The sequence below is a fragment of the Gallus gallus genome, chromosome 2 (assembly GCF_016699485.2).
Source record: "Gallus gallus isolate bGalGal1 chromosome 2, bGalGal1.mat.broiler.GRCg7b, whole genome shotgun sequence".
Lineage (NCBI taxonomy): Eukaryota > Metazoa > Chordata > Aves > Galliformes > Phasianidae > Gallus > Gallus gallus.
The window spans coordinates 138,298,526-138,308,034 of NC_052533.1; the positions used below are offsets into that span (position 1 = coordinate 138,298,526).

Here is a 9,509-nt window from a genome sequence, read left to right on the forward strand (position 1 = left end):
AGCACATCCACGGGAGGGCCACAGAAATGATCCAAGAGGTGGAACACTTTTTCTGCAAGGACAGGCTGAGAGAGCTGGGGCTGTTCAGCCTGGAGAAGAGAAGGTTCTGAGGTGACCTGATAGCGGCCTTTCAGTATCTAAATGGGAGCTGCAGGAAAGAAAGGGACAGACTCTTTAGCAGGGTCTGTAGTGATAGAACAAGGGGAAATAGCTTCATGCTTAAAGAGGGTAGATTTAGGTTAGATATGAGGAAAAAGTATTTTACAGTAAGGGTGGTGAGGCACTGGAACAGGTTACCTAGTGTTGTGGCTGATGCCCCATCCCTGGAGACTGTGAAGGTGGGGCTGGAAAAGGCTCTGGGCAACCTGATCTAGCTGTGCATGTCCCTGTTCATTGCAGCGGAGCTGAATGAGATGACCTTTAAAGGTCCCTTTGAACTCTGAGGATTCTATGATTCTATGATTCTGTGACTGGGGAGGGGCTGCCACTGCCTGGAGACTGGTTGGGCGTTGGTGGGTGGTGGGTGATTGTGTTGTGTGTCACTTGTTTTGTAAATATGATGATGATTATTATTATTAATTATCATTAATTATTATTATAATTACTACTACTTTTCATTTCCTTTTCGGTTTTAGTAAATAGTTTTTATCTCAATACATGACTTCTACGTTTTTTTTTTTGTTTTTTTTTTTCTGGTTCCTCATCACACTGGGAGGGGAAGAGTGAGCAAATGGCTGTGCAGGGCTGAGTTGCCTGCTGGGTCAAACCACAACGCCTGTCATGTGTCACCTGAATAATGAGACCAACACCCTCCTCACTGCAGCCTCCTTTCAGGTATCTGTAGAGAGCAATGAGTTCGCCCCTCGGCCTCTTTTTCTCCAGACTAAACAACTCCAGTTCCCTCAGCTAGTCCTCATACATCTTCTTTTCTGGTCCCGTCACCAGCTTCGTTGTTCTTCTTTGCATGTGCTTGAAAACAGAACAGTGTAGTCGTCTTGGGGAATTTCTGATTACATGACCTATGGCAAGGAAAATGAGTAATTACTACATAAAAGTGCCCAGATTGAGATATCTAGCCATTGAGTGTTTCTTTTGAGGAAGTACTACAGGCAGCATAAAAAACAATTTCAGTGGGAGCAGTGTAGTTGTTCTTGAGCCTGGATGGATATGTTCTTGGGCACTATCTGCTCCAGGTGGCCCTATTTGAGCAGGGCCAGATGGACCTAAGGGTCCTTCCAATCTCAGCCATTTTGTGATTCTATGATTCTGACAGCAAGGAATGAAATTGTATTTCTATAAAATTGCCAGTGTTTTCCTCTCTTATCTTCTCAGCTCCTCATCACTACGTGCTGGCCCATGGACACTGATGATGCTCTTGGTTACTAAATAGAGTTGGAGGTCCATAAACTCCCTCTGGCAACATCAGAGATGTCAGAGACAAAGCTGGAGGAACAAACCTCAGGTGTGTCTCCAGTGATGCCATGAAGCCTACAGAAGTCCCTGGCGAAATTGCTCTTTATCTTTATTGCTATATATACTTCTTTATCTGCTTGTCAAGACACTGTATTTTTCCCTGATAAAATGAAGAACAACAGGCATTGAACAAAATCAGAGTGGTTGATGATAATCTCAGTTAACTTCCTGGAGATTCCAGTCATTGGTCACAGTCAAGCTGAGCAGTGGGGTTGGAGGTATGGACAATTTGAACTAAGACAAGCTGACATTAAGAAGCTGTAATAAAGTCCATGTGAAGTTATCTAGTCCCATTTCTGTCTAGAGTTCTTTGATATCAAAAGAGGTATCACAGACTGTCCGTAGATATTTTGGAACTAGAAACTTCAGAAGGCCACTGTGATATAAAGAAAATAAATTTTGAAGATCCTGAAGCAAGAAAAAAAATGTCAGAACTACAGGCTTCATCAGGGAAAGGTTTAGGCCTTAAATTATTTGGCTCATAACTTTTCAGTAATATTGAAAGAAGAAGCTCTGAGAAATTTTTTGATCTAAGATTTTGTTAATGCCCAACCAAGATGCAGTTCAGTCCTAAAAAAAAACCAGGAAGAAAGAAAGAAAGAGAGAAAGAAAGAAAGAAAGAAAGAAAGAAAGAAAGAAAGAAAGAAAGAAAGAAAGAAAGAAAGAAAGAAAGAAAGAAAGAAAGAAAGAAAGAAAGAAAAAGAAAGGAAGGAAGGAAGGAAGGAAGGAAGGAAGGAAGGAAGGAAGGAAGGAAGGAAGGAAGGAAGGAAGGAAGGAAGGAAGGAAGGAAGGAAGAAAGAGAAAGAAAGGAAGGAAGGAAGGAAGGAAGGAAGGAAGGAAGGAAGGAAGGAAGGAAGGAAGGAAGGAAGGAAGGAAGGAAGGAAGAAAGAGAAAAGAAATAGAAAACAACACTAAAAAAAAACAACAGAAAACATCAATTATTTGGATTCCAAGCTCTGTGTAACACTTAATCTTGGACAGGCAAATTACAATGAGAATAACCATTGTCAGAATATTAATGTGATATAAATTAATGTTGAGATATTTATTCAATGGAATACAATTATGAGCAATATTCTATTTTCTGAACAGAGTGACTGTAATCCAATTTGGGCTGTTTAACCCCTGGTGATTTTGTTTCAGTTTGTATTGTGACAGGCTGAAAAAAAGGCAGTATTGCTGGGGGCAGCAAAAGGCAGAGTAAGGGGAAAAAGCACCACATGTAATCTGAGATCTTAATAACTTTACTAAATCTACATAACCATGGGGCTGTTCATCATGGATGTACTGCTAATTGAATTTTAAAATAAAGGTAGTTCCTACACTCGCTTTCTCCCAGCATCATTTCATTTTCTGATGAATGCTTAGTCACCGACTTGAGAAAGTCATTATGGCTTTAACCTGAAGCTGCATAAGGGTTTTGTAAAAGACAAGATTCTCAGGTATGTGGTGGGAAGTGGCAAAGAGGATATGCAAGCGGACTTTCATTACCATCTTCTCTTGCAGAACTGTTGTTGGCCGGAGGAGATGCAGCAAGATCCCATGCGGAGAGGCCAGCTTCTCTCCTTCATAGAGGAGCCATGGGAAGGACAGGGACTAGGAACCTTGCTGCAGTTTGTGAAGACTAAAATCAGCTAGATATTGCTACATTCATTATCATGCAGGAGTCCCCCTGAAACCAGCACAGTTACTGTAGTTCTGTAACTATCACAGATAAAAGTCTTGATATTTGGTCTTTAAATAAAAGAAGTGCTAGGGAAAACTAGTTTTAAGCACACAGAGATGAACAAGTACGAGCATAGCATCTGTCTGGTGTATTGTTTGCTAACAGCAGTGTTAATTCTGGCATTGAGCTGAGTGCAAGCGTGTGCACCTGGAATAGTCTCAGTCTACCAAAACAGGAACCCAAAGCTCTGAAGGCTGAAGATAAGTGGGTGGCAACCCTGGCATTAGCAGGGGGGTTGGAACTAGATAATTTTTAAGGTCCCATCCAACCTAAGCCATTCTATCATTCTATGATTCTATGATATGGTAGCTATCACTGAGAGGAGGATGGGCCTGGTTTCCATCAAGGGGCACACAGCTGTGATAGATGCTCAGTTTGGAAGAGCCTAGCAAATAACTATTCAGACCTTTTACTAGTAACTGAGAAGTTACCCCATCAACTGAGGATACCCCCATCAACACCTCCAGTGAAATTGGGCTAAAAGTTGTTACAAAGACTAAAGAGATCAGACATGTAAGGTTTCAGCACAGTGGTAAGTCAGTATGGAGGATGCTAGGATATACACATTAATGGGACCTGATGAGCTGCATCCAAGGGTCCTGAGGGAACCGGTGGGTGAAGTTGCTAATCATATTTGAAAAGCTGTGGCAACCCGGTATAGTTTTCGGTGTCTGGAAAAGGGGAACATAACGTCAAGCTATGCAGTGCAGTCAACATAGTGGAAGGAAGGAATGACATCCAGAGGGACCCTGACAGGCTGGCTGGCCCATGCAGACCTCCTGAAGTTCAGCAAGGCCAAGTGCAAGTTCCTGCACCTGTGCTGGGGCAATCACAAACATGAATATATGTGATGAATGGATTGAGAGCAGATCTGTGGAGAAGGACTTGGGGGTGCTGGTGGATGAAAAACTCAACGTGGGTCAGCAATGTGCACTTGCATCCCAGAAAACCAACTGTCTCCTTGACTGAATCAAAGATAGGGTAAAGGAGGTGATTCTCCCCATATGCTCTTCTCTCATGAGTCCTTACCTGGAGTACTGCATTCAGCTCTGGGACTCCAGCAGTGCAAGAAAGATGTGGAGCTGTCAGAGTAGGTCCAGAGGACAAGGGCCATGGGGATGATCAGAGGGCTTGAGCATCTCTCCAACGAGCAGCAAAGACTGAGAGACTTGGAGTCGTTCAGCACAGACAAGAGGCTCTAGGGAAACCACATAGTGGCTTTCCAGTACTTAAAGGGAGGCCTACAGGAAAGATGAGGAGAGACTCTTTGTCAGGAAGTGTAGTGACAAGACAAGGGGTGACAATTTTAAACTAAAACTATCTTTTAAATGAAAGGATTTAATTTACTTATTTTACTCAGAGGGTGATGAGGCAGTAGACCAGGCTGCCCAGAGAAACATCTCCCCATCCCTGCAGGGGCTCAAGAGCAAGTTGGAAGGACCTTGAGCAGCCTGATCTTGTGGAAGGTGTCCCTGCCAATGGCAGAGTGGTAAGAACTAGATGATTTTTAAGGTCCCTTCCAACTTGAACCATGTATGTGTGATACATAACTGCCAGCCCTGCCTATCTGCACAGAAGAGAGCTCTCAATGCATTTAGATTTCTCCCTCCCTCATCACCATAAATGAATATCCCAGTGTAAGGCAGAAAGTAAGTGGGAGGAATGAGATGGCATGGAGACTTTGTTAATGGTTTCAGGTACATTTCTTGAAGGCTGGTAATAACACTTGATCAGCACTTGATTGCATTGTTGGTTCTGTTTTCTCCACATGACAGCCTTAGGAAGGTTTGGATGCAGCATACATCCTATGATTGCCTTACCAAATGAGTTAAGCTTTGTATCCCCTGGGGCTGGCCCCTGCCACCCAAGAGATGATGCCAGTTCTTGAAAGTTTACTAACATAATCACCCATGACACAGCTCCCCTTGCAGCTCATTTGAGAGTTGGATATTATTAATGATGTGTGTTGCAGCAGAGATCAGAGTCCCCAGCTTTGCCATGGTTAGCACAATATAATACAACATGAGAAAGCTAAGCACCATCAAAGAAATGCATGACTGTGGCTATGGCTGTCTAAAGAGAGAACTGCTGTTCACCAGGAGAAGAAGCCTTCAAGGAGAAATCGTTGCGTAACTGCTTCCAGACTACAGAGCATGGAAAAGCTCTTCTCCAAGAGAAATAGACCTTCGATGGGATTCTGAGTAAGATCAGCTCTGTAATGTTTGCACTTTGATTCCGGCTTTTGTGTCATGTAAGCACATACCTTTGGGAGAAAATGGCAGCTGGGTTTTGCCTACATGCTGTTGATGTGTCTGTTCTGGGATAGTTAGAGAGAAGCAGAAGTGAGTACAGCATAGCTAGGATGTCTGGGGAAGAGAGTGGTCCTAACTCCCTGCAATGCTGCATGAGCCAGATTTGCCAGATCAAACTCTTAGCATTTCCAACAGTCATTCAGCCATAAAAACTTAAGCTGTCAATGAAAAGTACATGCTGCAGCTATTCTTTCTCAAGTCCCCATTGAGCTGTTTGCTTTTTCACTTTTCTTTTTTAATATAATTTGTCTTCTGACTTTGCATGAGGCGTCCATCCCCAGTCATTTACCGCGAGTGCTGTGGGGACTCCTGACAGAACGCAACGAGGGCTCACAACATCAGTGAGCGGAGGTAGGAGGCAGTTGTGTGTCTTACAGCAGTACTTACTTAGGCCCAACTGGATTTAAATTACATGCCACCAGGGGCTTTGTACAAGGCATCTGTAATAGCAGAAACACCTGCAGAGCACTGTTACAGGATGACAAATTCTCTCTCTCTCTCTCTCTCTCTCTGGACTAGCTCTTTCCCTCATCTAAACTGGATACTCTTCACTGACTTGCACAGTTCATGTTATTTATGCTGGTGTAAATGAAAGGAGAATCAGACCTTTTCTTTCCTTCCCTGGGGAAAATGTCATAAAGAGAGGTAGCTGTCTGCAAAGCTAACCTGGCTGCACGCTGTCCAGCCACCTCCTCTTCAAAGTTCTGTCACCACTAAGCAATCTGCTTGGCTTTGAACAAATTGAAGCATAACATCTCTGTAAAAAGCCAGACCACTTTTCCACTTCTCATAGCACTGTGCTTTGAAAGGCTCATGTTTTACAGCAACATTGAGTGTGGTTTTCTGTTCAGTATGTGTGAACTTTGAAATTAATCATGGTTTCACTGGATTCACTGTATGCTGATGCTAGAACTCCGTCATTACTGCAAGCGAGCAGTATGGCTTTCAGTATGTGAAGATTCAGGGCACAGATAATGAGATGTGTTTTTGGCTATTAAGAGGAAGGCCAAGACTGAGACTATGGGGAAAAATCACAGAACTGAAGAATCACAGGGGTTAGAAGGAACCTCGCGAGATCATTGAGTCCAACTCCGCTTGTAAAGCAGGTACCCTACAGTAGGTCACACAGGTAGGTATCCAAATGGGTCTTGAATATCTCCATAGTAGGAGACTCCACAACCTCTCTGGGCAACCCGTTCCAGTGCTCCGTCACCCTTAGCATAACAAAGTTCTTCCATATGTTAGTACCAAACTTCCTATGTTCAAGTTTTAGGCCATTACTCTTTGACCTATTGCTACACACCACCAAGAACTGCCTGGCCTTATATATTTGCCTCCCACCTCCCATTAGATATTTATAAACATCAATCAGATCCTCCCTCAGTCTTCTTTTCCCCAGGCTGAACAGATCCAGGTTACTTAGCCTTTCCTCATACAGGAGATGCTCCAGGCCCTTAATCATTTTTGTGGCCCTCCGCTGGAATATATCACCCCAAGAGCAGATTGATGCTTAGGTGGCACAGATTTCTTCTTCCCTTGACATACTTTCATCTCACACCAGCTAAGAACGTGTTGTTCTTGATTTAATACACAAGAATCCTGATTTGATTTCTACCTCTGGTCCCACATCAGAAACAAGAAGTTTGATTCTGACCTTCAGATTTAAGACAAAGATGGATGAAACCTATGATGTAGCATCTTTCCTATGTTTGTGTATCAGCCATCTGACTGCAAGAACTCATGCAACTTTAGCCTTGAGGCTACATCTTGTACTGATTGGCACTGGTACCACTTTATTCATTGCTGCAGGTATTTAATTTTCTGTCAGCTGGTGCCCCTGACCATGGTTGCCATTAAATTAACAGGAGCAGATTACCATACACATGGGAAGAAATCTTTGAAGACTTGAAGAGAGATTTATTTTATTTTTCCACAGTAAATGAGAGTTCAGTAGGATTGTTTTCCCAGTAACTCCCTTCCTTGTATGTTCTGCACTTACCATTTGGGAAAGTCCCTGAAATTATACCAGGGAGACCTGCCATGCATATACATATGAAATAGGCCCCCAGTAGTGTCACGTGGGGTATGAAATAGTCAGTGGTAGCTTTCAACTTACTTTTGACTTGTCCATTTACTATATCCATGTATCATTGGTCATCACAACCAATGACAAAGCACTCTTTAGAGTCCTTTCTGGGCAGCTCAAACAGTTGAACTATGGAAGAAAACAGCTTCAAATGTTTCCCACTCTGTAACCTTGCCGTGATTTGCAGTGATGAATACCTATTTTTAGGAGTGAAAATGGCTAAAATCCCCATTTGAGAGTATGGTAGGAGCCAAAGAGCCACATTTGGCACTCAGTCAGATCTCAAAGTTTTGCAATCCAAGCAAATTTTGCAGCTGGGCAAGCCAAGAACCCTGCAGAGGTTTAAATGGAATGCATGACAGGAGAGCCGATAAATGGAGGTTACTAGACAGAGGGAAAAATAAGAAGAAATACATTAGTAACATTTCAGATTATCCATGTAGAAGCTCAGTAAGGTGGAAAAAGAGATGAAGTTTTATATACTGTTTACCACTATCATAGACTAAAGGTTTCTTCCCTCCATTTCACACCAGTTGAATCACTTTTAGTGATTTGATTTCTACCTTCTGTTGCACTCATTCCAAAGAATAAACTTCATTGTAAAGCTTAAACCTAACCTTTGGCAGAATGACAGAGATAGATGAAACCTATGATCTAGTATTCTTCGAACTCATACTTTCGAATGTGCTCCAGGCACCATGAGAAAGCTCTCTTCGTCTGCATCCAATATCGTTATGCATGTTCTAAGCACAGTTCCTCCTTTTCCCTTGTTTCCCATGGGTTTAACACTGCAGAAACAGCTTCAGGAATAATGTTTTGCAGCCATTTGGTGATCATGTTAAACAAAGAAGAGTCCCGTAACTTTGCATGAAAATAGCTGAAGAAGTACTCCCCAGCTCCTTTTTGCCAAGGAAGGCTGAGAGGGACAGAAAGGTAAAGAACTACTGAGTGTCTGTGTGTGTCTATTCCTTCATACACACATGTATGCTGGAGATACGACCACGATCTTTGCATATTTCATGTTTTGGCACTGCAGCACTTTTCATCGACCTTTCCTCTCAGGCTCCATTCATAAATCGCTTTTGGAGTACAAATAAGCCATGGGAAGGCTTTAATAAATGGTTCCTCACATAAAGTTTTATTCCCTAATAATAATTAGCTTATTAGTAAATCCCCAATGGCATTACTGAGGAGGTCATTATCATTATCCCTGTTTTATATCTGCAGGAACTGAATCTCAGAAAGGGAAAGTCACCCACTAGGTAAGATTTGTGGATGCAAGCTACTGAGTTAAGGCAAATGCTTTATTTAGTAGGGCACACATGGGACAAATGAAATAAATGGTTGATCAACTGGTGTAAATAGAATGTACAATGATATTTCCTTAGAATACAACAAATTGTTACTGCGTTTGGATGTCAACATTTGATTAGAACCAAGTGTTCATAGAGACTATCGTAATATACACATGTCAAATTGTGGCAGTGTTTATCTGTAGGAAACTTCTGGGCTTGTATACATTCAAAATTTGTGCCATGGTCTCTGAAATTGATAAAAAGAAACTGGCATGCCATTTGCTAAGTTCTTCATTAAAAGATATCCTTTTTATTCAGATTATTCCAGATCATATTGAAAACTGTGCTAGTGCACTTGATTATTTTCTTTAACAGTCCATTACTGGCCAGCAATTGGGCAGCAATTGTGGTGAATTTGTAGTACCAAGGGATTCCCATTCAAATGAACAAAGACTCCATGTCCAGCTATGTATGGAAGACCTAAACAATACTCTAAGAGAAAAGAGAAGTTCTGACAGACAGAGCATTATGTCAGTGTTGTATGATGATGCTGAGGCTGCAGCTCCTCCATGTTGTCTCACAGCTGTGGGAATTACAGTATTGTAAAATCTGCACAG

General features: G+C 42.1%; 1 long non-coding RNA gene across 2 annotated transcripts; it reads left to right on the top strand.

Annotated features, from left to right (window-relative positions):
- The first annotated feature begins 233 nt into the window (after positions 1-233).
- Positions 234-3,249, top strand: LOC121109808. 2 transcript variants are annotated; one of them, XR_005857749.1, is made up of 3 exons: positions 239-834; positions 1,333-1,462; positions 2,980-3,249. It is a non-coding gene; the product is annotated as an uncharacterized LOC121109808 (long non-coding RNA). The 2 variants fall into 2 exon arrangements; XR_005857748.1 differs by lacking the exon at positions 2,980-3,249 and having other exon boundaries at positions 234-834; positions 1,333-1,756.
- Positions 3,250-9,509: the final 6,260 nt, after the last annotated feature.